Below are 26932 nucleotides of genomic sequence, written 5' to 3' on the forward strand. Positions count from 1 at the left end.
CAGAAGTGTCTCTGCTAGATGACAGGCTATATGGTCGCATCATGCAACAATGCAGCCTGCCATCTAGATGCAGCAGAGCTAGACCCCACCGTGGGACAAATGGATTAGCAGCATCTCTGCGGAAAGGTGAGGAATATTGTTTTTTTTTTAAACTTTTGCAGATGACGAGGGAGTCAGGGGAATGGGCGAGGTCATAAGTATGGTTTAATTAACATTTATTAAAGGAGTCTGTGTCATTCTTTTTTTCTTTTTTCTGGGTGTCTGTGTTTCCAATGTGACTATGGGGTTAGTAATGGGGGCATCTTATTGATTCCTCTCCTTTACTAACCTCGGGGCTTGATGTCACTTGACAATACAAAGGTGACATCAAACCCCCCCAACTATCACCCCACTTGCCTCCGTTACAGGGCAAGTGGGAAGCGTGAGGCTAAGTCCCAGAATTGGCACATCTTAGAGATGCGCCTTTTCTGGGGCGGCTGAGAGCTGATGTTTTTAGACTGGGGGGGCAGTATCCATGCCCCCTTCCTAGGCTATTAATATCAGCCCACAGCTGTCTGCATAGCCTTTGCTGGTTATTAATTATAGGGGGACCTTACATCATTTGTTTTTATGGTCTCCCATTTTAATAGCCAGTAAAGGCTAAGTATACAGCTGTGAGCTGATATTAATAACTTGGTAAGCTCCGTGGGTATTACCCTCTTGCCTGGCTATAAACATCGGCCCCCAGCCGTCGGCTTTCCCTCTGCTGGTTACGAAAATAACGAAGGAGCCCACACCATTTTTTTTTTCACAAAAATAATCTTAAATTAATTAAATACATGTACATTAAGCTGCACGAATACTGTACTAATTGTATTTGTCACACACATCTGTATATCTACCTATTCTATGTGTATTTACTTAGTGTAATCCATCTCTTCTATCCTGTCGGTTCCTGCTGTGATTTTACACTACGAGGCTGCTGAATTACCGACTTTCCATCTATCTATGTAATATATTTACATATATACATGTGTGTGTCACTGACATCTATATACAGTATACTATGTGTATATATCTATTCTATTCCAACCTGTCACTCTTTGATTTTACTGTATGCGGCAGATGAATTGCTGGCTGTTCAAAGGACACCGATGCATAAAAATCGGACAGCAATCGCATGGTCCGAGCGCTGGACGTTTTTTTCTCACACCCATAGGCTTGCATTGGCGAGTCTTGGCCGAGTCTCAGTGACAGTCGCAGCATGCTGCGATATTACACGAATGCCGAATACTGGCTGAGAAAATAAACTCTTATGTGAGCTGCCCCATAGATTAACACTGGTCCGAGTGCTATGTGATGTTTTATCGCATAATACTCAGACGTATTCTACGTTAGTGTGACGCCGGCCTAACAGCGTGTCCAGCATTAACACTCCATATTAGAGCCCCAAGCAATGAACTTCCTTAGTTAGGAAATCAGTCCAAGCACTTCAGGTTTTTACGGCCTTTGCCAGTAGATTGCTATCACTAAATTAAATCCTGTTTAATATATTACCTATTTCTATTACACAATCTAAACTTTTGGAGAAATTTGTATCCACATTTCCATTGTCATATTGTCCTACTGCATGAAATCGAGGCATGCCTGCCCACAGATGGCAGCAATTTGGAGAATATATATGTGCTATATATATATATATATATATATATATATATATATATATATATATATATATATATATATATATATATATATATATATATATATATATACACACACACTACCATTCCAAAGTTTAGGGTCACTCAGAAATTTCCTTTATTATTAAGCTAACATTAACTGATTCAGAAATACACTCTATGCATTGTTAATGTGGTAAATGACTATTCTAGCTGCAAATGTCTGGTTTGTAATGCAAGATCTTCATAGGTGTATAGAGGCACATTTCCAACAACCATCACACTCCAGTGTTCTTATGGTACTTTGTGTTTGCTAACTGTGTAAGAAGGCTAATGGATGGTTAGAATACTCTTGAAAACCCTTGTGCAAGTATGTTAGCACAGCTGAAAACAGTTTGGCTGATTAGAGAACCTATAAACCTGACCTTCCTTTGAGCTAGTTGAGAATCTAGAGCATTACATTTGTTGGTTCCATTAAACTCTCAAAATGGCCAGAAAAAAGAACTTTCATGTGAAACTCGACAGTCTATTCTTGTTCTTAGAAATGAAGGCTATTCCATGCGAGAAATTGCCAAGGAACTGAAAATTTCCTACAATGGTGTGTACTACTCCCTTCAGGGGAGAGCACAAACAAGCTGTAACCAGAGTAGAAAGAAAAGTGGGAGGCCCTGCTGCACAACTGAGCAACAAGACAAGTACATTAGAATCTGTAGTTTGAGAAATCGACACCTCACAGGTCCTCAACTGGCAGCTTCATTAAATAGCACATGCAAAACGCCAGTGTCAACGTCTACAGTGAAGAGGTGACTCCGGAATGCTGGCCTTCAGGGCAGAGTGGCAAAGAAAAAGCTATATCTGAGACTGGCTAATAAAAGGAAAAGATTAATATGGGCAAAAGAACACAGACATTGGACAGAGGAAGATTGAAAAAAAGTGTTATGGACAGACGAATCTAAGTTTGAGGTGTCTGGATAACACAGAAGAACATTTGTGAGACGCAGAACAACTGTAAAGATGCTGGATGAGTGTCTGACGCCATCTGTCAAGCATGGTGGAGGTAATGTGATGGTCTGGGGTTGCTTTGGTGCTTGTAAAGTGGGAGATTTGTACAAGGTAAAAGGGATTTTAAATAAGGAAGGCTATCACTCCATTTTGCAACACCATGCCATGCCCTGTGGACAGCGCTTGATTGGAGCCATTTTCATCCTATAACAAGACAATGACCCAAAGCACATCTCCAAATTATGCAAGAACTATTTAGGGAACAAGCAGGCAGCTGGTACTCTATCTGTAAGGGCTGTCCCACACGTCCAGATAATTCCGGTACCGGAATAAATCGGTACCGGAGTTATCCGTGTCCGTGTGCCTGGGAACTCACGTAGGCCATACGTGCGGCACACGTGTGCCACCCGTATGGCGAGTGGGTACCACACGGAGCGTGTGGTACCCACGCGTGTGGTACCCTGCATCGTGCTGAAGCCGCGATTCATATGTTCCCTGCAGCAGCGTTTGCTGCAGAGAAAATATGAATAATAGTGTTTAAAATAAAGATCTATGTGTCCGCCGCCCCCCCCACCCCCTGTGCGCCCCCCCCCCGCTGTTCAGAAAATACTTACCCGCCTCCCTCGCTGCTTCCTGGTCTGGCCGAAGCTTCTAGTGTATGCGGTCACGTGGGGCCGATCATTTACAGTCATGAATATGTGGCTCCACCTCCCATAGGGGCGGAGCCGACTATTCATGATTGTAAATGAGCGGCCCCACGTGACCGCATACAGTAGGAGGCGCGGGGCAGAGAGGAAGGAGTGACAGCCAACGTGGGAGTGGGGTGAGTATTTTCTGAAAAGCGGGGGGGCGCACAGGGGGTGGGAGGGCGGGGGACACATAGATCTTTATTTTAAACACTATTATTCATATTTTCTCTGCAGCAAACGCTGCTGCAGGGAACATATGAATCGCGGCTTCAGCACCATGTTGGGGGGACAGCGCTTACTGTAGCGCTGTCTCCTGCACGCACACGGACCCCAGAAGGAGAACGTCCGTGTGAGGTCCGTGTTTTACACGGACCCATTGACTTTAATGGGTCCGTGTAATACGTGCGCTCCCACGAACACGGACATGTCTCCGTGTTTGGCACACGGAGACACGGTCCGCAAAAAATCAAGGACATCTGAACAGATGCATTGATTTTTATGGGTCTACGTGTGTCAGTGTCTCCGGTACGTGAGGAAACTGTCACCTCACGTACCGGAGCCACTGACGTGTGAAACCGGCCTAATGGAGTGGCCAGCGCAGTCACCAGATCTCAACTCCATTGAGCTGTTGTGGGAGCAGCTTGACCATATGGTACGCGAAAAGTGCCCATCAAGCCAAACCAACTTGTGGGAAGGGTTCTGGAAGCATGGGGTGACATTTCTCTAGATTACCTCAGCAAATTAACTGCTAGTATGCCAAAGGTTTGCTATGCTGTAATTGCTGCAAAGGGAGCATTCTTTGACGAAAGCAAAGTTTGAAGGAGAAAATTAATTATTTCAAATAAAAATATTTTTTTCGAACCTTGTCAATGTCTGGACTAGATTTTTAATTCATTTGGCAACTCATTTGATTAACAAAAGTATGAGTTTTCATGGAAAACATAAAAATAAGGAGAACTGCAGCCACTTAATAATGTTTGCCCGTGTCATAATAGACCTAAATCACTGGGAGTAAACATAAGTATATTCTAAACTTATTTTCACTTGTGGGACCACCTCTGGCACCTATGACCCCCAACCCCCTGGAATGGTGGATGTCAAATGGTGCCTCTCAACAGAGAATGAAAGAAGGGGTTGTCCAGCATGTATGTGCTCTCTTTATCCACTGCTAATGGAAAAAAAGTGCACAACCCGCAACTGGATTTAGGAATACCCCCAAAATAGCGGTAGTAGATATAGCCAACCTGCTCATAATAACATTCTTACAAATTGTTACAGATCTTTAGTAGAGGTAAGGAAAACAATCATTCTATAGAGATATATAAGTAATTTGTCAGCAGGATTTCAACCCCAAACTATTTACATTTCCATGTAGCTATTTCAACGACAAATCTAGCCATACCTTTGCATCATATGTCCGACCCTCCATTTCTGAGAAATCAGCGTTTGAATTGATATGCCAATGAGGCAGAAAAGCTATTTATAGATCTGAAGCCTTTGTCACTCCAGCTCTATTCCCCGTCCAGTGCTAACTCCGCCTACTTGACGAGGTCTCCTTTGCCTGAAGGAACACAGCATTGAGCCCATCAGTCAAGCAGGAGGCGGCAGCACTGGGCATGGAACAGAGATTGAATGACAGATACTTCAGGTCTATAAACAATTAATATGCAAATTAAGCTGAAGAACTATTTATAGATCTGAAGCCTCTGTCACTCCAGCTCTATACTGAGCCCAGCGCAGCCTCCTCCTGCCTGACTGATGACTCCTTTGCCTGAAGTAACACAGCATAGTGGTCGTCAGTGGAGAATAAAGGCAGTGGCGATGGGCAGGGAATAGAGCTGGAGTGACAGAGGTTTCCAATCTATCAAACTCATTTCATATCAAGTCAAACACGGATTTCTCAGTAACGGAGGAATGGACTGGCCATGTAAAGGTATTGCTGGACACAAAGAGCTGCATGCACATATAAATAATTTGGGAGTGAAATCCTGCTAACAAATTTCCTTTAAGAGTGGTGTTTTGCTTTGGACAAACTAAATTGGGGGTTACAAAGCCTAGTGGGTCCTTTATATAAAAGTAAAGTTTAAGTGGGTTCTTGGCAGCGACTTGCAGTTCTTCAGAAGATGGAGTTCACTTCCGAATCTAAACATTCATCAAAACGAGTGCGCCATATTGTTTTTCTCTAGGGGGCATTCATGTGTCTATTAGAAGGCGCACGAGTCAATCTGATTACTCTTTGAATGAGGAGAGAGATTTGTTGGAAGCGCGTCTCGGCACTGCAGGGAACCGTGTCTTCGCAGCGGAGGTTCACGTCAAGATCAATTTAGACACTTCAGCCTCCACACAACATGCACATTTCAGAGAGAGAACTGTCAGCAAAGCCAGACATCCAGAGTCTCCGCAATCAAATCCGAGCAGCAGTGTCAGGTTTTATGTGCAAAACGTCCTTCTTAATGCGAGCACATTATTTGTGCATGTGGGAAGAGGGTAAAAGGAGTTAAACAGCAAGGTTGGATCAGACAGCAGTATGGCGGTCACATTTCAGGGTTTTATTACTGCATTGTGGACGCTGCACCTGCAAAATCGAGATGGCCAGGAACAGAATACAGAAGGGGTCTCTACTCTGTACTCGCTGTGGTCCGCCATCTCAGGAGGCTCTGGGCCATACCATCATTCCATGTTACGGGGTCCATTAAAGCACTATACATCTGCCGATAAAAGGCTTCTCCACACTATCAATCAATGTATGGCCCAAGTGTGCTATAAAAATAAAAATCAATCAATAGCTGATACTTACTGAACCTCTCATTACTCTTCTTTGCCAAGTACCCGCCAGTCTCCTCTCATTTATTAGTCAATAGCGTTGCTTCATCATTTAGGTTTTGTTTTTTCCTTATTTTGTCTTGTGGTATTTGTTGAAGTTCAATGAGGCAAAAGGAAATCAAAACTGTACACGAGGTTCATAAATTTTCTGCTCAAAATTTGGCTATTTTCCTGACAGCCATTTTTGTGACTTTTTGAACAAAAATGTAGTAACTTTTTTAAAATGAGAGGAAATAAGCAAAAACTACACCGGGAAGAGGAGGACAGCATTTAAGGGGTTGTCCACTACTAGGGCAAGTCCTTCGTAAACTAAATGTTCGGCCCCAATAAAATAATAAAGCCCATACTTCCGTGCCGACGCGGTTCCCGCGGTGTCAGCACTCGCTCTCCCCGGGGACGCGGCACTGGTACAGAAGGGGGAGTATAGGCTTTACTATTTTATCTGGGCCAAACATTTAGTTTATTAAGGAGTTGTCCTAGTAGTGGACAACCCCTTTAAAGTTGTCCTAAATTTGGCGACTTAAGTTGTAATTTATGAACTAGCCGAAAATATCTGGAATCACTAAACTCTGCCCACAAATAGAATAACGAACTGGCTGCAGCAGTCAGGCATCGAAAAGACAGAAGGAGAGAAGGGAGCAGAATGGCGTTGGAGGGGGCCAAAGTGCTGCTGAAAATAAAGATCATAGCTAGTCACGCCAAAGTCTTTAGGTCCCCATACACATTAGACTGCTGTCAGGTGAAGGATCGCTTGGCTGACAACTGGATCTGCCAAAAACCCCATACACAGGAGTGCTCCTCTGCCAACAAAATCCATCAGGCCGGATCCATGAGTTTCCCCCTACATCATCTGACATGGGTCTGTCAGGAATACATATTAGACTGTCAGACGATACTGCCAATATCAGCATACACAAATATCTGGCATACACGCTCCTAGGAATTTCATGTAAATCATGGCGTGTAAACTGGCTGCCAGTCACGTCAACTGAGCTAAATGCTAGCCTGTTAGATGAAATAATTTTTTGGTTTGCCTAAAAATAAAATAAATTCATTCTCGGCAGCACATTTTCCTGTGTAAACAGAGCTTGTGCTGCCGAGTTCAATAGCATATGTGCTCAGAGAGATCTATTACTGATTGTTCTGTGAGTGGTCTACCTGTGTAAACAGGCTACTAAGCAACCATTGACCCGTAAACATGTACCCAATCGGAGGTCAGTTAACACCACACATTGGTTGGTGTGAATACACCTTAGGGTCAAGTTCACACCAGTGTTATGAAAAATTATTCAACAATTATCCTTATAAAGATGCATATTAATTATAGTACTATGGATGCACAAAATCATAGAACACAAACATGGGAACCCTAGGGAAGACCCTGGGAAACCAAAATAGTGCAATACAACTACAAGATAAATTAACAAAGTTTATTTAGAAAACATTAAAATATAAATTCCATTAATCAAAAAAAGCAAAAGTTACTCATAGATATCGGGCACAGTGGTATGAAAGGACCATTACGGTACTTTCCAAGTCATGGAAAGATCAAAACCCATACATATTTTAGGGTTGGATGTGCAAAGAACAATGAGCGACACATTATAGAAAGTAATCATATGAAAAGTGCTAGTATGGGCTCCCTATAGAATAGTGGGGGTCATCCAACTAATGAATACTATAATGATCAGAAGCAAATAAAGTATGATGGGAAAAATAAACAACGAGAAATGCAAGGGACATAGTGAAATCCAGCTCAGGCATATATACAATAGATGTAATGTATGTGTAGAAGTGACAGATGTCTAAAGGCGTCTACATAAACATATAAGACAGGAGTGTGACCTAGGGCTGATCCTATAATATAAGCATTAGTGATGAGCGAACGTGCTGGGATAAGGTGTTATCTGAGCATGCTCGTGTGCTAACCGAGTGTCTTAGGTGTGCTCAAATAATATGTCCGAGTCCCCAAGGCTGCATGTGTTGCAGCTGTTTAACAGCCACAGGCGCGCGGACTCGAACATATTATTCGAGCACACCGAAGACACTGATAACACCTTAGCTGAGCACATTAGCTCATCACTAATAAGTATCTATTCAAAAAGGAAGCAGTAGGAAAGTAAATATTAGGATAAGAATATTAAAGTGCTAGTGCAAAATATCTATGCAATTGAAGCATATAATAAATCTTAGTCACGAACTGTACTCAACATAGTTAATATAGAGCCAGCATTACATTCCAATTATTCAGTCACCGCATGTGCCGAGCCCCAACGCGCGTTTCACCCTGCTTCCTCATGGGAGGTAAAAGCTCAGACCAATGTATGAAAAATCGAACCATTTTCATTTAGAAAAGTCGGATGATGTTTATCCATATTGTCATTTTTCAAACAACAACATTTTAAAATGTACATGATCAAATACAGTTTGGTTCATATGGGATCCAATTTTTTTATATGAACTCAATACACTTGAATGGGTGACTCTCAGCTAAGACTCTGAGATTAGAGCACGTTTTCTTTTTTTTCACACTGAAATTGTCATCTGAAGAACCCTATTGATTCTTATTGGTCCGTGTGCCACCTTGATCTTTATTCTGCATGCACATTACCCTCCGTATGTTCGTTTGTCTGAATTAGCTCTAACGCCGGATTTGTTATTTTAATGCTTTATCTGCCTCTTCCCAAATGTCAGGTGAAAATCGACAGCTCTTTAAAGTGTATTTTTAGAAGGCTTCTGCATAAATATAAATAATCCATATCCTTCATTGTTCGATAAGACTACAGACTAAGAAAAGAAGAAACGACTTCTTGTTGCGGCGCTGGAAGGCGATCTAGGGTTGTGTAGCTGATAAATATTTTTCATTTCCCGTTGTCAAAATTGCTTTTGGTGTAATGATAAAAGAAACTGTCATTGGCCTGAATGAGCCAAAAATAAATAAATAGTGACACCAATAATAATAAACTGTTTACAACACGAATAAGGCGGCCATACTGTGGAGCCTAATTTAGATGTAAAGTACCATACTTGTTTTTTTCTTATATTTAGACCTTTATTCATTTTTTTATTTATGACCAAGGAAAAACAAACGTATAAGATTACTCGAGTCAGTATTACGCTATTGCAGAGCCATTTGTATATATTGGTATAAAGCATATTTCCAGTGATTAGATCAACAACCCAGGATACGGGTGTGAGGACATGCAATGCAATGGCTCAATGTACAAAGTCCGACATGTGTCACTGTCCCAGGCATAATGGTTTTCAGCACAGCTACTCAGATCTCAGGATTATATACTGCAAGTAATCACTTTTTCACAATGATTTAAAGGGGTAGTCCAATCTTACTAAGTACCGTAATGGCATTTCCTAGCGATCCTATCATCTAGTGATGGCCGGGAGCCCCATGGATCAAGGGAACGAAGATCTGTTCACTGCACAATGTCGCTTCAAGCTATCCAGCTGGGGCGCAGCGCAGAATCAGTGCCGAGATCCCTTCATTATCAGGATCAGTGGGGGCACAGGACAAACCATCAGTAATAATTAAAGATCATATTTTTTTGCAGATATATATATATATATATATATATATATATATATATATATATAATCTATCTCATGATATGAAAAAAAAACAAGGCTAATGAAGCTATTTTTTTAGACTCATAATTCCTGTTTTTTTCTGGAAGAGTTTTCAGCAGGCTCATTGTCAGCAGAGGCAGGATTGGGATGACAGCTGATAGCACAGGATCCACCAATCACAATGGGTTAGATCAGAGCTCCCCCTTCCTTCACAATGACTTTTGGACATGCTCATTAGTTAGGGCCTTGGTCTGTTCATTTCTCCTAATTTACACGTGGATTTTTTTAAATAGGAAGTATGAATGTGAAACATTCCTCATTTTTATTTTTAATACAGAATGTGATTTTTATGTTAATTGACAAAAATGTTGAAAAAGTCATTTTCTGATTACACATTCCCTTTAAATGATGGTAAAGCCTAGCTAACAACATACCATCAATGCTGAAACTGGAATATCCCTTTAAAATCATGCTGACAACTGACTAAGGACTTGTTTTACACAAAGCCACGATATGACTGCTATAGAGGCGTCCTTAGTGGTACCACCATACACATCCGATCCAATTAGCAAAAGGCTCATTTTTTTATTCTAGGGGGCGAGACAGTCCAGAGCCAACCACCATAACATGTATAAAGAAGAGTAAGCCTGGGAGGCAGAAGCGCCGATGGTCCCAGAGAGATAGATATACACTCACCGGCCACTTTATTAGGTACACCTGTCCAACTTCTTGTTAACACTTAATTTCTAATCAGCCAATCACATGGCGGCAACTCAGTGCATTTAGGCATGTAGACATGGTCAAGACAATCTCCTGCAGTTCAAACCGAGCATCAGTATGGGGAAGAAAGGTGATTTGAGTGCCTTTGAACGTGGCATGGTTGTTGGTGCCAGAAGGGCTGGTCTGAGTATTTCAGAAACTGCTGATCTACTGGGATTTTCACGCACAACCATCTCTAGGGTTTACAGAGAATGGTCCGAAAAAGAAAAAAAATCCAGTGAGCGGCAGTTCTGTGGGCGGAAATGCCTTGTTGATGCCAGAGGTCAGAGGAGAATGGGCAGACTGGTTCGAGCTGATAGAAAGGCAACAGTGACTCAAATCGCCACCCGTTACAACCAAGGTAGGCCTAAGAGCATCTCTGAACGCACAGTGCGTCGAACTTTGAGGCAGATGGGCTACAGCAGCAGAAGACCACACCGGGTACCACTCCTTTCAGCTAAGAACAGGAAACTGAGGCTACAATTTGTACAAGCTCATCGAAATTGGACAGTAGAAGATTGGAAAAACGTTGCTTGGTCTGAGTCTCGATTTCTGCTGCGACATTCGGATGGTAGGGTCAGAATTTGGCGTAAACAACATGAAAGCATGGATCCATCCTGCCTTGTATGGAGCATCTTTGGGATGTGCAGCCGACAAATCTGCGGCAACTGTGTGATGCCATCATGTCAATATGGACCAAAATCTCTGAGGAATGCTTCCAGCACCTTGTTGAATCTATGCCACGAAGAATTGAGGCAGTTCTGAAGGCAAAAGGGGGTCCAACCCGTTACTAGCATGGTGTACCTAATAAAGTGGCCGGTGAGTGTATATATATATACCAAAAGTTTGGACACACCTCATTTAAAGATTTTTCTGTATTTTGATGACTATGAAAATTGTACGTTCACACTGAAGGCGTCAAAACTATGAATTAACACATGTGGAATTATATCCTTAACAAAAAATTGTGAAACAACTGAAAATATGTCTTATATTCTAGGTTCTTCAAAGTAGCCACCTTTTGCACAATAAGGAGGCACTTGAAGAAAAATGGGCTACACTCATCAGCCTGGAAGCTGCACATGGGACGCACTTGGACATTCCAACATGACAACGAGCCAAAACACAAGGCCAAGTCGACCTGTCATTGGCTACAGCAGAACAAAGTGAAGGTTCTGGAGTGGCCATCTCAGTCTCATGACCCCAATATCATTGAGCCACTCTGGGGAGGTTTCAAGCGCGTAGTTCATGCTACACAGCCCAGGAATTTACAGAAACTGGAAGCTTTTTGCCAAGAAGAGTAGGCAGCTTTACCATCTGAGAAAATAAAGAACCACATCCACAACTACCACAAAAGACTTCAAGCTGTCATTGATGTTAGAGGGGGCAATACATGGTATAAAGAAATGGGGTATGTGTTGTGAATTCTGCTCTTGGGCTCCCTCCGGTGGTTGTTGGTGGTAGTGCAGTTGCCTCTGGGTTGCAATCTTGGGCAGGTGTTTCTGCTGATTGCAGCTCTGACTGGGCTATTTAGGTGTGCAGGTTCCATTAGCCCTTGCCAGTTGTCCATTGTTCTTGGAGGTGTTACATCTCTGTCTGGTTCCTCCTGTTCTGCTGCCAATTCAGCTAAGATAAGTGTGTGGTTTTTGTCTCTGCAGCACACATGCTGTGTGCTTTACAATTCAGTGCAATTCATTGTGTTTTTTGTCCAGCTTAGACTGTGTTTGGATTTTTTCAGTCATGTTGGATTCTCAGGAGATGCAGATATACATTCCATGTCTTTAGTTAGATGTGGTATTTTTGTATTATCTGCTGTGGATATTTTTAGGGTTTTAATACTGACCGCTTAATACTCTGTCCTATCCTTTTCTATTTAGCTATAGGTGCCTCTTTTGCTAAATCCTGTTTTCTGCCTGTGTGTGTCTTAACTCTTATATTCACAGTCAATATTTGTGGGGGGCTGCCTATCCTTTGGGGTTCTGCTCTGAGGCAAGATAGAATTCCCATTTCCATCTATAGGGGTATTTAGTCCTCCGGCTGTGTCGAGGTGTCTAGGATGTGTTAGGTACACCCCACGGCTACTTCTAGTTGCGGTGACAGTTTAGGGTTTGCAGTCAGTACAGGTTCCACCTTCTCCAGAGAAAGTCTCATGCGGCTCCAAGGTCACCAGATCATAACAGGTATGTAAAACTCTGGATCAGGGTCATTTGGATGTTTTGGGTTCTCATTATGATTTAAAAAGAGAAAACGCAGTAGTTTGACAATAAATGGTTTCACCCAACCACTAACCATGAGTGGAGAAAAAGTTTTGGTGTAATCATTCATATTCTCTGAAAAAAAGGCGAAGAAAGCAAAAATTCTGCAGGGGTATGTAAACTTTTGAGCGCAACTGTATTCACACAAAAGAGTGAGGCTTTGTCCATAGGGAGTTTGAGAAGTTTTTTCCTTCAGATCCTCTCCAAAAATCCTACAGAAAAATGCTTGTAAAATTCCTCTTATTCAATGCAATGGGAAATCCAGTTTGCAACTTTGCTAGGTTTATGATTTTTTTTTCCTGAAAAAGGTTTTTGAAAAAAAAGTGCATTTCACTCTTTTGAGGTGGATCCTGACAGCATTGTCTCCAACTTGGTGCTGTCCAATCAAATGGGTGCAAAAAAAAAAAAAAGTTTCAAAAACACTAAAGGAAAAGTAAAATTCATACTAAAAAAAAAACAACAAAAAAAAAAACACAACACTACCCCAACCCACCCTCTTCCCCCCAAAAAAAGTGTTTCCTGATAAGATTTCCCCTTAACATTTTAATTTTTCTTATTCCGTTTTCAGATGGGACACGTAACACCTTACAAGTTTTGGACAGTGATGTCCTTAGTCAGGACTGAGTAGTAAGGCGAAGTTCACATTTGCGTCTATGTGCGCAGCGTATCATCTGCATACGCAAACGCATGCCAAAACGCATGTTTATGCAGCGTTTTTTATCCGCATCAGCGAACACATGGCGGCAAAAAAACCGCTGCATGTGCATGCATTTGCATGTGTTTTTTGCCTGCGTTTGCGTTTTTATGCACATGCGTTCGATATTTCCTGGAGGGCGTGTCTCAATCAGTTCCTGGACATGCGCAGTCCAAAGTACGCAAGTGCATCGAACACATGCGTTCCCATAGACAGTAATGTGGTTTTTTTAACGCACTCACCCGCATGCCTGCACATATTTGACGGATTTTTAACACCTCCAAAAGTGCAACATGTTGCGTTTGCCGCGCCCAGCCGCACACCGCAAAAAAAAAGGATGCGTACGCAAAAGAATGTCCATGCGTACACCATGTTAAATATATGTATGCATGAGGCATGCGGATGTATGCGGATCAAACGCTGCGCGAACAGAGGCAAATGTGAAACCAGCCTTAGGACATCAACCATCAACTGTCCGAAAAGTGGAAGGTGTTAGGTGTCCTATTTGGCTTGTTTGATTTGTTTTTAATGTTGATCCAATAAAGTATGTACTTTTTATGGTTGCGGGGCTGGATTTCACCAGTCTTTTCTACATGTGCCTGCTCAGTGGTGCCGAAAATCTGAGCATCGGACATTTCTGGAATCTGTGGACATTTCATCATGGTTGGTGAGCGGATGGCGTTTTCCTTTCCTTTTCCCAATTCATCAAAGCTTTTACTCGAGTATTAAAAAGCTTTGAAAAGTCGCAAAGTTTGGCGCAATGCTAGGCTGGGCTACATTTTGCACCTTCTGGCATTCACACACCATATATAATGGATATTGTGGTAATAACTCATGGGACGATAGTTCTAGTAATGTGAGGGATTTTCCTTTTTTTTTCCACCCAAGTGACCCAACACAAACCAAAAAGCAACTTTTGTGACGCCTTAACCACCATTTCTTCAGATAAAAAGACATAGATAATAATATGGAGATACCATGTGAAGGCCTGTCCGCTGCCTTACCATCAAGCTCATTACAGTAATACATTATTTCTCAGCCGTCCATTAACCCCTCACAGAACTAATTTCACACCACTGTAACTTTCTTATTCATGCATTACAAGATGAAATCTTCCTGAGCGCTCAATTCCAGGAGATGACGGTGGCAGATTTCAGCTTCTCGCATGTCGCTCATCTAGAACAGATTTTCCTTGACAGCATACACAACACTGAAGACGTCTTCCAATTTCCTAAATTATTATCAGGTACAATGCAGAACCCGAGCTGTGATCTTAAGCCCCCCGTACACATTTAACAAAAGATGCAGTGTGAACTTACCCTTAGGCCGGGATCACACATACGTGAGATATGGCCGAGTCTCACAGGTGAAAACCCAGCTCTGGCGCCGGCACTCCGGAGCGGAGCGTGCAGCTCCATGTATTACTGTGCGGCTGCACGCTCCTCTCAGGAGTGCCGGCGCCAGAGCTTGGTTTTTACCTGCGAGACCAGGCCGTACCTCGCGTATGTGTGATCCCGGCCTTAGGCTAAGCTCACATGTTGAGTATTTGGCGACTTTTTACCTCAGTATGTGTAAGCCAAAACCAGGAGTAGAACAATCAGAGGAAAAGTGTAATAGAAACACATCACCATTTCTGTATTTATCACCCACTCCTGGTTTTGGCTTACAAATCCTGAGGTAAAAAACTCAAATAATGACCATGTGACTGTGGACTAAGGACGAATATGTTATAATGTCTTGTGGCACGATAGCCAAATAAATGGGAATGGCCTGTACAAAAAGACCAGACAGTGTAATTTAATATATAACATATATATTAGTAAATGCATACAAGGTATAAATAATGAAGTAGCTAGACCCCTGAAAGGGAATATTTCACCAGGTTTTTTTCTGCGGCATGATGTCGGGGCAGAGACCCTGATTCCAGGGATGTGTCACTTACTCAGGTACTTGCTGCAGTTTTGATACAATCACTTTTATCTGCTTCAGTTATAGCAGTTCTCTTTATGCTGATCTCTGTATAACCCCACCCACACCACTGATTGGCAGCTTTCTGTGTACACTATGCATAGGCAGAAAGCTTCCAATCAGTGATGTGCTTAGACTACACATAAGCAGGTTTATTAGTCCTCTAGTGATAATCTCCTGCTGATAAAAGTGATTTTTTATCAAAACTACAACAAACCGCCCATTAAGGGACATCACTAGAATCAGGATCTCTGCCCCTATATGATGCTGCTCTCAAATTAGATAGCGAACACCTGGAGACAGAGGGAGCATATACTAATAACATGAATGATAATGGAAGCAGGACTTTCACAAGTATTGCTGCCACCGTTTGTGGATTCCTCCGTCATATCTCTGGTTACATTTTTTTGGTATACTCCGCTGCCTTTCTGCTTTTTTTCTAATGCAATCATAAAATGTTAGAGTTGGAAGGGACCTCCAGGGTGATCGTATCCAACCACCTGCTCAGTGCAGGAGTCACTACACCATCTCAGACAGATGTCTGTCCAGCCTCTGTCTGAAGACTTCCATTGAAGGAGAACTCACCACCTCTTGTGGCAGCCTGTTCCACTCATTGATCACCCTCACTGTCAAAGTTGTTTCTAACTTATAATATCAGTCTACAGCTCATCAATACAACTTACAATCTGCATTCATTGTATAATTTGCTTGTATTCCCAGATACGAGCGTTTCCCTGCTAGATTTATACTATTACCATACATCACGTTTCTGCTTTTTTTAGTACTTTTATGATTATTAATAAGAGCGAGGCAAGTACACGAAACAAGACTGAGCAGCTTACTGACCTTCCACTGATTGCCAATAATACATACATATATTATCCTTTAATCTGATCCCCAGCTCCACGATGACAGCACCGAGGGTAATAACGCTGTAATGAGACGAATCTTAGATGGCCATGACAGACTATATAAAGCTTGACTGAATAAGGGCCTTGTGTGCTATAGGATAGTACGGCACAGCGGGTACAAGAGGGTTTAGAATTTAAAGGGATATTTAGGCCAAAAGTGTTTATCAAAACAGGGAGTCTGCCGTCGCTGCCAAACTACACAATATATATATTTTTTTTTTGTCCCAGATCAGCCCCTAAACAGGAAGGCAGGGACTGACAAGAGTTTTACTTAAGAATATTTTTTTAAAAATGGTAATAAAAATAAAGTCCTCTGGTAAGGCTATGTCCACTTCTGCCCAAGAAGGATATGAACGTAGCGCAGTGAAAGCTTCAGAATCTCAGTTGGAGACGAAAGAAGTCCCTGATTCAGTACTGGAACCATTAGGCTGTGTTCACACATGCTTTGGCTGCTAGGTGGCCAATATCCGCAGCAGTATTCAGCTGGAAGGTTTGGCCACACAGTGACACCACCATTTCCTCACAAAAACTCAATGATTGCTTATGAAGCAGTTAGAAGGCCGCAGCAGTCTAGAGTTCTGGGGACCGCCGAGAAGAAAGTCTCAAAATACCTGATCCGACACTGTACTTCTCTAGTGGCTTCTTGTAAATTTAAAAGCATTTTCCATCACAGGCTGAATCCAGGAGGCCGTGGGACACGGTTTGTGTACGGACCACAAGGCACAGACTGGCCACAGAACGTGACAGCGTCATAGGAATAGGACCGTTCTCTGTAGGAGACAGACACCCGGTTATGTATGTTTGTGCTTCTGCTACATAATATTAGAAAATATATTAAAAAAACAAAACAATATTGAGAAGATCACACCATCTCTAGCCACAGCAGGTTTGGCCCCCCTACAGGTCGCAGTGTGTGAACGCAGCCTCGTTGCCATATTCCTAAGGCCGGCAGTAAGGATAGGAAGGGCTGATGGTGGAAATACCGTACGTATGTGACAACTGCCGATCATATCTCATTTTACTAAGAGACGGCCAGAAAATAGAGGCTTGAAAGACTCCATAATGAAGAATTACACTGGAAACTGCTGTTTTTACAAGTGTTTCCGGCTCGGAACAGCGGATCAGTACTGGAAAGTGGCAGCTATCTACAGAAACAGTCTCCAAGTGGTCCACAGACATGGAAAGGAAAACGCATAAAAGGTTATGCCCTGAAAATAACAGATGGGAACCAAAGGCGTATGACAAAAATAGGGTTCTCATGTCAGTACACAAAAAAAAAGCCATAAAATATGTAGCTGAAGAAAAGCCAGCCCGAGCAGGACATTTCCACAAACCTTCCGTGTAAGTGCTGCCCTACGCATTTTAGTAAACAGACATATCCTATGTTTCCATGCCAGGAAAGCAATTGTGCTCCTACAGGAGTAGTGCCGAACGCAGACCTTGGAGGCTTTAGAGGAACACGAGACGAAATATGAAAATACAAATCAAGACAAGAAGTATGAAAATAACCAAAGGGATCTCTCAGGTTAGAAACACATGGAGTTGTATATAGAGGCAGACGCGCCAAAGCGAGTCTTGTGTGCCAGAGAAGGGATCTGGTCCGGACGTAACATTGAGACATTACGTCCAAAGCATATTATGGCTGATGAAGGGCTTTCTGGGCTTATACTAAACATCACGCGATGGTCTTACACTGCTTGTGTGTCTGAGCACGCCACATTTATCCAGCATAAAGGGACATTAGAAGGGTTTTTCCATCTCCAAGATCCTATCCTATCCCAGTATGTAATAGGTGTAATAATATTAGTAAATACTTCCAATTAGAAATGTAGTATAGTTCTCCTGATTCGCTATGTCACTTGGCTATAGGATGTTTCGCCCCCAGCAGTTCGCCCCCTGCACATGATGACGGGCAGGAATTCATGAACCACAAGGGTAGAAACATCCGGGGACAAACTGCTGGAGGCGAAACATCCAAATTCCATGTCACTTACTCCATGTGCAGAGCATTACAGTAGCTTAGGTATTCATGGTTATGACCACTAACAACTAACCATCACTGTATGAGTGGTCATAACCATGAATACCTAAGCTACTGCAATGCCCTGTACATGGGGTAAGCAGTGTAGCTTATCAGAAGAACTATACAACATCTCTAATTGGAGGAATTTGCTAATATTATTACACCTACTACATATTGGGATTGAATCTTGGAGATGGGAATACCCCTTTAAGTGAGAACAGGGTATATATATTGCAGTGCTGTCCCATAGTTAGCAATGTTGGTAAGTATAACACTATATGGACAATTATAATCAGGGCACATCTCTTAATTCAGATTTTTAATTCAGCCCCATTGCCATATGTGTATAACAATCGGCCCAGGGGCGGACATATCATTGGTGCAACCTGTGCAGCCGCACAGGGGCCCAAGAGGTAAGGGGGCCCATTTCTACCTCCAAAGCAGGTACAATTTTGCATTTTTAGGAGCTCTTGGGCTGGAAAGGGCCCCTACATTGTTCTTGCACAGGGGCCTCCTTCGGTCTGTGTCCGCCAGTGCCCTCGCCGGTTGCCTTTATAACATGTGTGAAAGAATGGGTCATCTTACAGATCTCAATGATAGTATTGCGGTCCTGTAATAAGAGCCACCAGTGTAACAAGTCAGTTCACGAGATTCCTTCCCGCCTAAATTTTCACCATCTCCTGTGAGTGGTATTCCTGAAAAGTGGAAGGAACCACAGCAATACAGCCACAACAAGGAGACCACGTAAAGATACAGAGTGTTAAGGAGCAGAGGGCATAAAAATCACCAACGCTCTGAGTCCACACCTCCTCTGGTGTTAGCATCAGCGCCAAAGCCTGCTTCATGGCATGCAAGCCTTAGATCACCAAGCACAACACCAAGCATAGGATGGAGCCACCACCAGTGACCTCTGGGTGGAAGGATCACACTTTGATTCTCTATCTGACATTTGATGGACGAGTCAGGGTATGGCGAATCCCAGTATAAGGTTAACTGTCTCACTGCATTGTGCCAGCAGTGTAAATTTAGTAAATTTGTGTAAATTTTGCTGGAGGAGGAATAATGCTCTGGGGTTGTATTTCAGGAGTCGGCCTTGGACCTTCAGTTCCTGTGAAGACATTTTGGACAAATTGTAGCTTCCAATATGTGGGAACAGTTTGGGGGAAGCCCTCTTCCGTTCCAGCATGACTGTGCCCCAAGCAAGGTCCATAAAGACAAGGTTTGGAGAAGAACCTGACCTTCTGCACAAAGCCATGGTCTCCTCCCCATTGAACACCTTTGGGATGAACTAGAATGGAAATTGCAGACCAGACCCTCTCTTCTGTGCCTGGCCTCACAAATTCTCTTGTGGATGAATGGCCAAAAATTCCACAGACACCTCAAAACTGTTGTAGAAAACAATCTCAGAACATCGGAAGCTGTTATAACTGCAAAGGGGGCATATCAATGACTAGGAGGTCATGAAACAGTGGTGGTGTGGTCAGATATTGGTGTAAGACGGTCTTGGAGGATGGCGCGTTTCATGTCCCGTATTATTAAGTCGAGGATCAATATCAACAAGGATGTGGCCAAATGTGTGTTTAGAAACGTATGTCATGAAGATTTAGAAATGCAAAAATTTTATATTATTTTTTTTAACCAAAACCTATTTCTTAATACATCTTAACCCTTCAGAATATTTACCATTGCAATTATGTCAATATTGGATGTAACTGGAAGTGCCCTTTTAGTGGTAGCCTTTAACTACACATTACTACTGATGCAATCCTGCCATATCTCAGTCCTGGAAGATTAATGGTCCACTTAAGATTAAAGAGTTCCAGACTATCCATTTACTCAGAAGCGATACACCGCTACAAACATCCATGAACATCTATTCCTGTTTCCGGCCATCCTGAAAAAAACTCCTTTTGTCCAGCCCTAGCACAAAAAATATTAACGGGGTTGTCGGGATTTTCTTTAAAAAGAAAGGGCTAACAACTGGAAACATATAATAATGATTACTTATCTAAATAACCCCCCACCCCTGCACTAGGACATTTTAATTGATGGCTGCAGAGATACCGTGAAGAAAATGAAAATGTCGTCATTGCTGGTGGACTGGCGGCGACCACCAGAGCAGCAGGGCATAACTGTGGGGGATGGAGTCGGAGAGCAATGTTTAATATATTTCCAGCTCTAATGCCTCATTGCAGAAAACCCCTTTAAAAAGGTAAAAGCTGTGGACTCATTAAAGTCTAAAAGGTGCCTGACCTGCCTCGATCTCAGGGGGAAAGAATTATAGGAGTAAAAACATAATAGTTTCACTGGAATGTTAAAGGAGTAGTCTGGCTTAACCTCTTCATGACTGGGTGATTTTCTGTTTTGGTCCTTTTGTTTTTCCTCCCCTTCTTCCAATTCTAGTGGCATATCGACAATGGTGGCAGGCCACGCAGCTGCTATGGGGCCCATGAGCCAAGACAGCCCCAGTACAAGTGCTGCCACCGGAACCCCCACCTGTCATCGCACATTCAACTGTATCTAAATCCCTGATGCCGATACAGATAACGTCTGACACTGCACTGAGATGAACCAGAACAGAGGAGGAACGAAGAGGAGAGATGAATAGGAGGTGAATTATACTGTATGGAGGGCTATGGGGAGTGCATGATCCTGTATGGAGGGCTATGGGGTGCATTATACTGTATGGAGGGCTATGGGGAGTGCATTATAATGTATGGAGGACTATAGGGTGTGCATGATACTGTATAGAGGACTATGGGGAGTGCAAGATACTGTATGGAGGGCTATGGGGAGTGCATTATAGTTCATGGGGGAGTGCATGATACTGTATGGAGGACTATAGGGTGCAGTATGCTATATGGAGGGCTATGTGGGATCTGGGTATGCCTAGAGACTCCAGTTTAAAACCCTAAACATGGCACACAAAGCCATATCTGTCTCCTCCATACATCTGTGACCTAGTTTCCTGGTACTTGCCTGCATGCAACCTCCGATCCTCACAAGATCTCCTTCTCGACTCCCCACTTATCTCCTCTTCCCACAATCACATACAAGATTTCTCCCGCGCATCCCCCCTACTCTGGAACTTGAAGACTGACCTCTTCCGACAAGCCTACAACCTGCAGTAACCACCGATGACCAAACCACTGCACGACCAGTTCTACCCTCACCTACTGTATCCTCACCCATCCCTTGTAGATTGTGAGCCCTCGCGGGCAGGGTCCTCTCTCCTCCTGTACCAGTCGTGACTTGTATTGTTCATGATTATTGTACTTGTTTTTTTTTATTATGCATACCCCTCCTCACATGTAAAGCAGCATGGAATAAATGGAGCTATAATATAATATTATACTGGAATGGTCATTAGGTGAGTATAGCTGTTTGCTATTTTTAAATAAAAATTGAAAAGTATGTTTTGTTTTTATTTCAAATAAAATACTTTATTCATGCTGTGTCTTTACCATATAACTATATAATGAATAATAATCTTTATTTTTATATAGCGCTAACATATTCCGCAGCGCTTTACAGTTTGCACACATTATCATCGCTGTCCCCGATGGGGCTCACAATCTAGAATCCCTATCAGTATGTCTTTGAAATGTGGGAGGAAACCGGAGAAAACCCACGCAACATACAAACACCTTGCAGATGTTGTCCTTGGACTCAGCACTGCAAGACTGAAGGGCTAACCACTGAGCCACCGTGGACAGGTGTCTTATAGACGCCTGTCCTATTACTAAACCATGGGCTTGATGTCACCAGACAATATCTAATACTCTACAAATATTACCCCACTTGCCACCGCTACAGGGCAAGTGGGAAGAGTGAGACAAAGCGCCAGAATTGATGCATCTAATAGATGTGCCTTTTCTGGGCAGCTGTGGGCTGCTATTTTTACGCTGCAGAAGTCATTATCCATGGCCGCTTACCAGCCTTAGAATACCAACCTCAAAATGTCTGCTTTAGCAAGTCTGGTTGTCATAAATGGGAGGGACACCACACCGTTTTTTTTTTTATTATTTATTTCAATAATTAAAAAAAAAAAAAAAAAAACACAGCGTGAGGACCCCTATATTCACTATAACCAGCCTTGCTAACCCTGACAGCTGAGCCTCCAGATTCAGTTTTGCCTGACTGGTTATAAAAAATAGAGGGCGAACCCACGCTGGATTTTTTATTTACATATTTATAGAGCAGGCAGTGTATGATGAATACTCCCATCAGCCGCCGCCTGTTCTCACTGTTATTAGTGGCAGCAGGTGTAGGCTAATGCAGTGATTTTCAACCAGTGTTCCGCGGCACACTAATGTGCCACGACACATGGTCGGGTGTGCCGCGGGGAAAGTCCCCCAAACTATGGTGCCCCCTTTGTTTTGTTCCCTGGCAATGCGCAGCGATGCGCAGTCACGGAATAACACATGCGCCCGTCCTCCCCTCTGCCCCCCCCCCCCCACTGTCCGATCGCACCCCCCCATACTTACCTAGTCCCGGTGTCCCTCCCGGTGTCCTCGGTCTTCTCGCATGGGTGCCGCCATCTTGGAAAATGGCGGGCGCATGCGCAGTGCGCCGGCCGAATCTGCCGGCCGGCAGATTCGTTCCTTGCACATTTTGATCGCTGTGATAGGTTCTATCACAGCGATCAAAATAAAAAAATAGTAAATAAACCCCCCCTTTATCACCCCCATAGGTAGAAACAATAATAAAATACTGAAAATATATTTATTTTTGTTTTTCTGTTAGGATTAGGGGTAGGGTTCGGGATAGGGTTGCACTTAGGGATAGGGCTGCACTTAGGGATAGGGCTGCACTTAGGGATAGGGCTGCACTTAGGGATAGGGCTGCACTTAGGGATAGGGCTGCACTTAGGGATAGGGCTGCACTTAGGGATAGGGTTAGAATTAGGGTTAGGGTTACAATTAGGGTTAGAGTTAGGGTTAGAATTAGGGCTAGGGTTGGAATTAGGGTTAGAATTAGGCTATGTGCACATGGTGCAGATTTGGCTGCGGATCCGCAGCGGATTGGTCGCTGCGGATTCGTAGCAGTTTTCCATCACGTTTACAGTATCACGTAAACCTATGGAAAACCAAATCCGCTGTGCCCACGGTGCGGAAAATACAGCGCGGAAACGTTGCGTTGTATTTTCCGCAGCATGTCAATTCTTTGTGCGGATTCCGCAGCGTTTTACACCTGCTCCATAATAGGAATCCGCAGGTGAAATCCTCAAAATTTTCACCAAATTTCCGTTTTTTTTCACAAATAAACGCAGAAATTATCGACCTAAATTTACCACTAACATGAAGCCCAATATGTCACGAAAAAACAATCTCAGAACCGCTAGGATCCGTTGAAGCGTTCCGGAGTTATTACCTCATAAAGGGACACTGGTCAGAATTGCAAAAAACGGCCAGGTCATTAAGGTCAAAATAGGCTGGGTCACGAAGGGGTTAACAGTTAATCAGCTGTTGCTGACTATATGAGCTTTTGCCTGAGTATATGAACTGTTGGCAGAATACTCAGCATATGAGCTGGTACTTTTAGTACCTGGCAGAGGTCCTTTAAGTGTGGCAGATAATGTAATACTCTTCTATTTTAGTGTGTGGCTGCGCACACTATCTCAGCAGTGATGGAGAAGTATTTGAGAATGGAAAAGGCAAATGCCGAACAGGACCCTGGACACAATTCTAACCCAGATGAAGGCCCTAGTATGAGAGGTCGACAAAAGAAAAAAAGACAAGACGGTGAGCTCAAGGCAATACAGTGAAAGCTATCTTTCATTTGGATTTACTTTCACTGGGGATGCGACAGCACCAACACCACTGTGCTTGGTGTGTGGTGAGAAGCTATCCAATAGCGCCATGGTGCCAAGCAAGCTTAAACGCCATCTCCAAACGAAACACCCTTCCGTTCAAAACAAGCTGATGGAGTATTTTGTACGCTTAGGCTAGTTTCACACTAGCGTTAACTGCATTACGTCGCAAATCCGTTTTTTACCGAAAAAACGGATGCGTCAAAAAAAGTGAAAAACGTATGCAACGCATACAGCATTTCGACGGATCCGTCGCAAATCCGCTAAACGTTTCCGTCGAAATACTGGATGCGTTGCATACGTTGCATCCGTTTTTACCATCCGTTGCATCCGTTTTTACGACGGATCCGTTTTTAAAATGGGAGGCTCCCAAATTTGATTGGCTACTGGAAAATATGGAAAACTATATAGTTACTGTTTTTACAGCCCATCTTTGAGGGTTTTAGTTTTGTGGCAGCGATGGAAGGTGTTCTTGTGAGGATTGCTAGCTTGGTTACCGACGTTATCTTTGAGACGAATCGCCTGGATATCATAGTGCGGGAGAAGGAGGCAGCAGCGGAAAGACGTAGGATGCTTCTGCAGCAACGGAGACGGAGGCGACTCTGGATACATCAGATTAATGAACTACGGATGATGATAAAGGGATCCAAACCCTAACCCTACCCCTAACCTCACACCTAACCGTTTAATGAACATTTTCTGACAGTCATAGTGCCACGTATTTCAGTGCCACGTATTTAAGTGCCACGTACTATAAATACTATAACTACGTGGTTATACGTGGCACTGAAATATCGTGGCACGTAAATACGTGGCACTTAAATGCGTGGCACTGAAATACATGGCACTGAAATATTGTGGCATTTACGTGAAATACGTGGCACCTATGTACGTGGCACCTATGTACGTGGCACTTATATATAGGTGCCACGTGTATATATAGGTGCCACGTGTATATATAGGTGCCACGTGTATATATAGGTGCCACGTGTATATAGGTGCCACGTATATATAGGTGCCACGTACATATAGGTGCCACGTACATATAGGTGCCACGTACAGAAGTGCCACGTACAGAAGTGCCACGTACAGAAGTGCCACGTACAGAAGTGCCACGTACAGAAGTGCCACGTACAGAAGTGCCACGTACAGAAGTGCCACGTACAGAAGTGCCACGTACAGAAGTGCCACGTACAGAAGTGCCACGTACAGAAGTGCCACGTACAGAAGTGCCACGTACAGAAGTGCCACGTACTTCACGTAAATGCCACGATATTTCAGTGCCACGCATTTAAGTGCCACGTATTTACGTGCCACGATATTTCAGTGCCACGTATAACCACGTGGTTATAGTATTTATAGTACGTGGCACTTAAATACGTGGCACTGAAATACGTGGCACCTATATACGTGGCACTTATATACATGGCACTTAAGTACGTGGCCATATATGTGGGGTTGAAGGCCCAGGCCAGGTTTATATAGATTTGGGGGTGTCTGGCCAATTGGCAACAAAATCCAGCTTCTGAGCATGCTCAGTGTAAAAAAACGTATTGCAGCGCTGCATTGCGTCGTACGACGTGTCCCGACGCATCCGTCGCTCATAGGCTTCCATTGTAGCCAACGACGCATGCCGCAGGATGCGTCACGACACGTTTTTTAGGCGGAGACAAAAAACGCTACAAGCAACGTTTTTTGCCGACGACGTGTCGCCAAATTTCGACGCATCCGTCGTACGACGCACACGACGTATGCCAATCCGTCGCAATACGTCGCCAATACAAGTCTATGGGGAAAAAACGCATCCAGCAAAAACTTTTGCTGGATGCGTTTTTTCTGAAAAAAGACGTTTTGAAACGTAATGCAGTTAACGCTAGTGTGAAAGTAGCCTTACGTACAAACAATGAGAAAGGGGCAACTTTTTTGAGAAAAAGCACAAAGGTAAATGAGAGAGCCCTCAAAGCTAGCTACATTGTTGCTGAACTCATAGCTAAATCAAAAAAGTCACACACTGTGGCAGAAACATTAATACTGCCAGCTTGTAAGGCCATGTGCACACGTTCAGTATTTTTTGCGTTTTTTTTGCGTTTTTCGCTATAAAAACGTGATAAAAACGTGAAAAAAACGCTAACATATGCCTCCTATTATTTACAGTGTATTCCGCATTTCTTGTGCAAATGTTGCATTTTTTTCCGCGAAAAAATCGCATCGCGGAAAAAAAAGCAACATGTTCATTAAAAATGCGGAATTGCGGGGATTCCGCACACCTAGGAGTGCATTGATCTGCTTACTTCCCGCACGGGGCTGTGCACACCATGCGGTTGGTACCCAGGGTGGAGGAGAGGAGACTCTCCTCCACAGACTGGGCACCATATAATTGGTCAAAAAAAAAGAATTAAAATAAAAAATAGTGATATACTCACCTTCGATGTCTTCCCGCCTCAGGTGCATGCTGCCGCTTCGGTTCCTATAGCTGGTGTGCGGTGAAGGACCTGCGATGACGTCGCGGTCCTGTGATTGGTCGCGAGACCACTCACGTGACCGCGACGTCATGGAAGGTCCTGCGCACACACACCAGCTATAGGAACGGACGCTGCTGAGGAGATCAGCTGTCTGCAGGTGAGTATAAGCATTTTTTTTATTATTTTTAAACATTCTATCTTTTACTATAGATGCTGCATGACGCGTTTAGTGCCATTTTTTCAGCCAATGAAGGAGTGTGGGCAGAGTGATGACATAGGGGTTAGGGGCGT

General features: G+C 43.2%; 1 protein-coding gene across 3 annotated transcripts in view; it reads right to left on the reverse strand.

Moving 5' to 3' along the window:
- The window catches only part of POLK (DNA polymerase kappa), a 113161-nt gene that overhangs the window by 79080 nt on the left and 7149 nt on the right, over nt 1-26932 (reverse strand). The window contains exon 1 of one of the 3 annotated variants that reach the window (XM_077287392.1): nt 16956-17043. The exons of the other annotated variants lie outside the window; for them this stretch is intronic. The gene's annotated coding sequence lies outside the window, so the exon portion shown is untranslated. Of the gene's footprint in view, nt 1-16955; nt 17044-26932 lie in introns of those variants that run through there. 3 annotated transcript variants of the gene reach the window in all.

This window comes from Ranitomeya variabilis, chromosome 1 (genome assembly GCF_051348905.1).
Source record: "Ranitomeya variabilis isolate aRanVar5 chromosome 1, aRanVar5.hap1, whole genome shotgun sequence".
NCBI lineage: Eukaryota > Metazoa > Chordata > Amphibia > Anura > Dendrobatidae > Ranitomeya > Ranitomeya variabilis.